Consider the following 7,304-nt stretch of genomic DNA (forward strand, 5'->3'; position numbering starts at 1 on the left):
CACACACACTTCAAATACACAAACAAAAAAAAATACAGAAAACCAAACTGGTGCACTGTAAGTACATTTTAATTAGGAACATGTGCAGTCTTTTCCCATTAAACACACACACAAACACACAAAGTCTCTCTTTCCTGCTCTGGCTGATTGGTTGAGAGGCAGTTGCTGACCTGCCACTGTGGTTGGTAGATTGAACACATTTGGGTGCTAATTTCCGACCCTGGCTACAACTACTACACTAGCTGCTATAGCACAAGCTGTGCTTTCTGTCTCTTGATTACTGTACTCTTAATCATGATTTTGTAGACTGAAATTATTATAAATTGGTGCAGTGTTGATCTCTTATACAGCCATTTTATCTGTGCTGCAGGCTGTGCAGGTCCACCTGTGCTGTGCTGCTCTGGTCTAAACAGCAACTGTTTCAGGGGCTGTTTCTGTGATGAGGCCTGCACAACAGCTGGTGACTGCTGTCCTGACTACACGTCAACCTGCACACAACGTAAGTTACACGGTTCAGTGTTTCGAACAGAGTAAGATTTGAATTGTGGCAGTGGATGGGAAAAAGTCTTTTTAGGTCGTAGTGCATCACAATGTAATAACCTGGCTTGGCCAATCCGAAAACTGGCTTCAAGGCCTGGCGCTCTTCATGGGGTGCTTGATCTCGACGATGAGGCCAGCCGTCTTCTTTGCAGAGGAAGTTCTGGTTAAGCCAATAGCGTTAAATACTTCTCCTCCTCTTCTTCATTGGTTTTACCAGCAGACTAAAAAACACACTGCCATCCACTGTATCGGAGTATATAACATCATGCTCTTCACTGACAGCTGCACAGTCTTGTGATTGAGGTTTTAAGATTTATGGTGCAAATCTTTCTTTCTCAACATCAGCTTCTACTGTTGCAACACCAGGAGGACCCACCACAACAAGCAGCAGTGCTGGGCCTACATCTACACCAGCAACTTCAGCATCCGCAGTCTCGTCAGCAGCAGCACCGAATGCAACATCTGGAGTGCTGAATGTGAACACAACCTTAGCATCCACAGTCTCTGATAGTATAGCAACTAGCCAAATGAGCAACAGTACATCTATACCAGCAGATAACAGTACAACCTCATCTGTCTCTGTGACAACAGGACCAAGCACAACAAACATCAATGATAATATAACAACAAGCAAAACAGGCAGCAATGTAACATCAACAATGGTGGAACTCAGTACAACTTCAGCATCAACAGCTTCGGCTACTACAGCAACCAGCCAAACAAGCAGCAATACATCTATACCAGTGGATAACAGCACAACTTCATCCATCTCTGTGACAACAGGACCAAGCACAACAAACAGCAATACTTCCAGTACCAACAAAACGTTAGCATCCACAGTCTCTGGTACTACAAGACCAAGCACTGTGACATCTACACTGGCAAATATTGCCACAACTTCATCATCCACGGTCACGTTGGCAACTGCACCCAATACAACATCTGTCGTGTTGAATGTGAGCTCAACCTCGGCCTCCACATTGTCTGCTACTACAGCAACCAGCCAAACAAGCATCGGTACATCTACACCAACAGATAACAGCACGACTAACAGCAATACTACCTCAACACAAACAGATATTAGAACAACTTCACCATCCACAGTCTCGCCAGCAACGGCACCCAGTACAACATCTGTAGGATTAAATGCAAGCAACACCTCGACCTCCACAGTCTCTACAGCAACCAGTCGAACAAGCATCAGTACACCTACACCAGCAGATAACAACAGAACTTTATTGGATGCTATAACAATATCCAACACAACAAACAGGAATACTAATGCTACGCTAACAGATATCAGAACAACTTCAGTGTCCACAGTCTCTGGTACTACAACAACCAGCCAAACAAGCAGCAATACATCTATACCAGTGGATAATAGCACACCTTCATCCATTTTTGTGACAACAGGACCAAGCACAACAAACAGCAATACTTCCAGTACCAACAAAACGTTAGCATCCATGGTCTCTGGTACTACAAGTCCCAGCACGACAGGCAGCACTGTGACATCTACACTGGCAAATATTAACACAACTTCATCATCCGCAGTCACCTCAGCAACAGCAACCGATACAACATCTGCAGTGTTGAATGTGAGCTCAACCTCGGCCTCCATATTGTCTGCTACTACAGCAACAAGCCAAACAAGCATCGGTACATCTATACCGACAGATAACAGCACAACTAACAGTAATACTACCTCAACACGAGCAGATATTGGAACAACTTCATCATCCCCAGCCTCTAATACAACACAGCCAAGCACAACAAACAGTAGTATATCTACACCAGTAGATGTCAGCACAGCATCAACTACAATCTCCACCTCTCCAGCACCCTCCACAATAAACAGCACTACTTCCTCTACACAAGCGGATGCCAGCACAACTTCAGCATCGCCAGTCTCTCTTACTACAGTGCCCAGAAAATCTACATCAACAAGTACAAGCCCATCTTTGTCGTCCACGCTCTCTTCAACGACAACGCCCAGTACAACAGGCAGCAGAACAGCAGTAGTAGATGGGAGCACAACCTCAGCTTCCATAATGTTCCCTACTACGGCATCGAGCAAAGAAAGCATCAGTACTACATCTACAACATCAGATGGCCTCACAACTTCAGCACCCACAGCTCCAGGTTGGGCATTATGATCATTTCTGCTGTAGCTGTAGCTATTTCCAAAGTATTCATTCTTCAAGTTGTTCTTTATGTTAACTGTTCTAGTAACAGATTTTATGAAATCTATGTTAACAAAAGATTATATTACATGCACACCTGGTGAGCACTGCCTCTGGAAATAACCTAATCTTTTTCTTGCATGCCTCAAGACAGCTCAATCACCGCCATTACATTTTGGTACAACAAGCATGCTGCATGCTTATTGGCTCACAGACACTGATGAAATCAACTCCTTGAGTATTGAAATTTGATACTGAATGACTCAACATTTTTAGATACCCGACAGTATCAAGGCAATTTGGTCGGTTCCCATTAAAATTATTGAAGCTTGATACGTAGCCCTAATTGTGAGTCAACCCAGACAAGACCTCTAGTTCCTGGATTAAAGATTCAAGAGAACATGGACTGTAGACCTTACCCCCCTTTTCCTACAGCAATAGGGTTAAGATCAAGTTACAATTTACGAAGAAGTAAATTCTCAACCTGTGGGAAACACTGGTGTGCATCAGGGTCTGAGCCAACAATGATCCTCAGTTTGGCACGCTCACTTAACACCTCAGACAATTGACAGTTTCCTTGTCCTCATAGCAGGAACAACACTGGCAGAAACTAGTTCAACTCTGGATGCTAGTAGTGTCAAGTGTTCACCAGCAGATGGAAGCAAATCTGGATCAGAATCAGAATCCGGGACCACCACCAGTAACGACACACTCAGTGGCATGTACTTTGGGGATGTAGTTAACAGTTTGAATGGTAAAAATACATTTGTATTTTCACCTTTCTTTTTTCAGATGGCCAAACACTGACTGTTCACCTAAAAGTTTCTGTTTCAACCAATAACAAGGAAAAGGATGCGCTGTTGGAGGCCTTATCTAATGTAAGTACAAACAACCTTCAAATATACATCAAGCAGAAACAGTATCACGTAAATTAGCTTTAAACGCACCTTTGTCGCCATCTCATCAATGAATGTCTTCTCTCTCACACACAGTTTGTATCCCAGAAACTACTCCAGGACTGTGAGGGCTGCACTGCGACTATCAGAAGCATCAAACCCAGCTGAGAAATGGCTAATTGAAGCATCGGTGTGGTTACAACTGAACTGTGACAGAAGACTGCACAACTCTCAGAAACAACAGAATGTAGTCTGAATCAACTCTGTAAACCGAGTCAACTGTTAAAGATCAGTGCCTTTTTCAAGCCTCATAAAATTACAGAAAACCACATATTTATGCAGCATTTTCTGACGAGAGTTAACTGTTAGACCAGGCTGGGCAGCCAGAAACAGATCGAGGTAGTGTCATTTGGCTAGACAGGGTCTACAAGTGGTATTACCACATTTAAAATGAGGATAATGGGTCAAGAGTTTAATTATGCAGAGGCAGTTCTGGCCCATTTAAACCTCAGGGAGCAGTTAGATTAACTCTGGAACTAAGCACTCCTTTTAGCAGTGCAGTGAGCTCTGTAAGGTTCTGGACAGGACAGTGGGTCATTTAACGAATTGGTGAACATTTGGTATTTGTTTTGTCCAACCCACAGCCCAAAGAAACCCAAAGAAATTCAGTTCCTTTAAATAGAAGACTGTGGAAAGTCTGTAATATGTATTTATGTTTTTCTTTAAAAATATTATATAATAATAGTTTATCAGTTATCAAAATTGTTGGCAATTCTTCTCCATCGATTAATCAGTGATCAAAAAGAACCATGCACAGATCACACATTTACAACAATAAAAGCAATATAAATAAATACTATATTAATAATAAAAAATATTATATTCTGATACCCATATCACAACTGAATACTAAATAGATTGAACACCAAAGACATTGACTGGTTCAAATGTTCATGTCCACACTATAAAGTATACGTTTTGTTTTTTTTAAATGCATGGCTTACACAGTCTAAATAGCATACATTGTAGCCTACTTATTAAAGCTTTTGACAAGAACACAATCAATATATTCTTCAGTTGATATTAGCCTATCACATTTTTCACAGAACATAAAACATGAGAAGATGCTTGGAGTATTTTATGTTTTTTTAATTCCCAGTGAAATGTATTGTTTAAGTTCACTGATGTCATTTTGGACGATTAAGCTTATTGTTACACTGTAAAATATCCTGCTTTTATCTTTGTCACAAGTGTTTGATAACAACATTATGGGGATTATTGCAAATACTGTGTGTTTATGTTTAGATTTTGTCCACACAAGAATACGGGCCCATATATCAATATCAGAATCTTCCCTGATATCAGTATCAGCCCCAATAATCCAGTATCATTGGGTTCTACTTTTGATTCATTTTACAGCACAGCTTAAAAACAAAAAAAAGGATAGATACATTTTCACAAGGAACTGACGTTTTGGCAGAGCTTGTGTGCAGGCACCCAAATTAGAAAATTGTCAGTGACTGTAAATAAAGATGCAAAATGTGGGATATTGCAAATCATTGGAGAGCAGCAATAACAGAGGTTGTATCGACAGACAGGCAACCACTTTATTACATACACATCAGCAAGAACACAACAGCTTCAGACAAACTGAATATAAGTTAAATGTCATATAATCATCAATGACATAAGGAGCTCAATACCACAGGAAGCTACAGAAAGACACTCAACCATCAGATAAGAGCAAGGGACAGAAAGTGAACATGAGTCTGGAAATAACTTAACTTTTTCTTGTAATATTAACATCTTTCCTCAGGGAGAATCCACTGCTGTCTCAGCTAAAAGGGTGCAATACTATTTTTTACTACAAAAATTGAGTGACATTTACCGATACAACCCAAGGGGGCGCTGTGTCACTCATTTGAGGTAGCTCAATGGAAACTGAGGGACTGACTAAGTCAATTATTAGAAAGTTGACACACTTGAAATTGTACTTTTTGATTATTTGCTTTGTATTGATTTGTACTAGGTTACTGGTAGTTGGGTTATAAATGTTATGTACTGATAAAAAAGTCATTTTGATTTGTAATTTACATCTTTGCATTTTTGTGTGGTTTTACATGGAGACTCATGTTTCCATTGTCTATGGCCTCATTGTAAATTTGCTGTACAGAGTGGTTAAAGTACAATAAGAGTGCATGACTCCAACTGGATTAGTTATCGGTATCTGATGATTATGGTAGATTTATTCTTTAATGTGCAATAAATAATTATTCAGATGTTACTGACGTTTGGTCACAATGTGTGTTTGAATGCTTGTACATTAGTGATTTTCTCCCTGCAGTGTGGTTGCATCGGTTGCCACATTAGTCAGTGGATTCACAAGAGTAGCTAAAACAAAAAATGATTTACTTGGTTAAAGCCTGTTGGTTTAACTCATTATCTATCAGGTAAAGAAAAAACACCACGGAAAGAAAAAAATCAAAGAACTCAACTCTTTTTTTTACTAACTAGAAGAATCATTTAAAGGGGCACTATGTAGTTTTGGATAGGAAATTCAAACTCAGAATATTTTTTTTAACTGAATAAACAAGCTGTTCTCAGAGGAAAATAAGGTCCGAAGCTAGAAAGGCGGCAGGGTCCTTTTGTCTCTGCTGCTCCACTAGATGATTATTTCAGTGCATGAGGTGGCTAGTGAAAACTCTCCTTCATGGAGATCATATTAATAGGCTCATCTGAGATCGGCTGGCTAAATGAGCCTTATCAGACGGCTGCAACCTTTATCGTAGAACTTGAATGAGGCCTTTCTGGAGGCATTTTTGTTTTCACCTCTGTAAAGATAGGCTACTGTGTGTGTGCCCCAGGCTGTGCAGGTCTAGCTCTGTGTTGCTGTAGCACAATGGTCAAGGTGAACACAAGAAATCAGAGGTGCACAGCTTCAAGCATTCAGTGTCAGTTTAAGGAAAAATCTTTATTCTTCACTCCAGCTTCACTCACTACTGCACTGTCAAAATGGACCGAGTACAACAATAAAGGCAGTACCTCATCTTTACCAGTAGGTCGCAGCAAAACCACAACATAAACTGTCTCTGCACTGCATGGTTTCCTCCACTACATGGAAGTCAGTAAGATTTTCAGTGCTGAAGCTCTTTCAATAATACAACTTTGTTGCTTCTATGATTCCTGCTGAATATTTGCTTAAACCTCTCCGTCAAATGTGTTGTTGTTCTCAGGGTCTCATTCAACAATAATCTGAAGAAGTTGTGTTGCTGCCACACCTCTGCACACTCAACATTTTACTTATATAGAACCTTTCATACATAAAATGCAGCTTAAAGTGCTTCACCAATAAATCAAAAGAAAACAAGAAAGACAAACATACAATACATAAAAGCATATAGAGGTACACAAAGTAACAAAACATACAAAGTCGTTATAGAACTTAAAAAGTAGGGCGTAAAGTAACAGTATTATAAAACCAAGGACAAAGGCAAAAACTAAAATCGATTAAAAGGTACGGCCAACAACACAGGATCAGGTAACGATCACATAGAGCAGCATAAACAAGAATAGCAAAACAATCAAGTAAAAGGAGAGTTTCTTGATCTAAGAGTAAAAAGGTTTCTAACGTCCCTCACAGATTCAGATGGTCTGATATGCAGCGGTTATGTGTTCAATAGTTTAG

The 7,304-nt window shown here is 40.0% G+C and overlaps 1 long non-coding RNA gene across 1 annotated transcript; it reads left to right on the plus strand.

Moving 5' to 3' along the window:
* The first annotated feature begins 2,612 nt into the window (after window positions 1-2,612).
* Window positions 2,613-4,482, plus strand: LOC141017213 (uncharacterized). Its single transcript, XR_012180633.1, has 3 exons — window positions 2,613-2,682; window positions 3,516-3,601; window positions 3,716-4,482. It is a non-coding gene; the product is annotated as an uncharacterized lncRNA (long non-coding RNA).
* The last annotated feature ends 2,822 nt before the right edge of the window (window positions 4,483-7,304 follow it).

Source organism: Pagrus major, chromosome 21, assembly GCF_040436345.1.
Source record: "Pagrus major chromosome 21, Pma_NU_1.0".
Taxonomy (NCBI): Eukaryota; Metazoa; Chordata; class Actinopteri; order Spariformes; family Sparidae; genus Pagrus; species Pagrus major.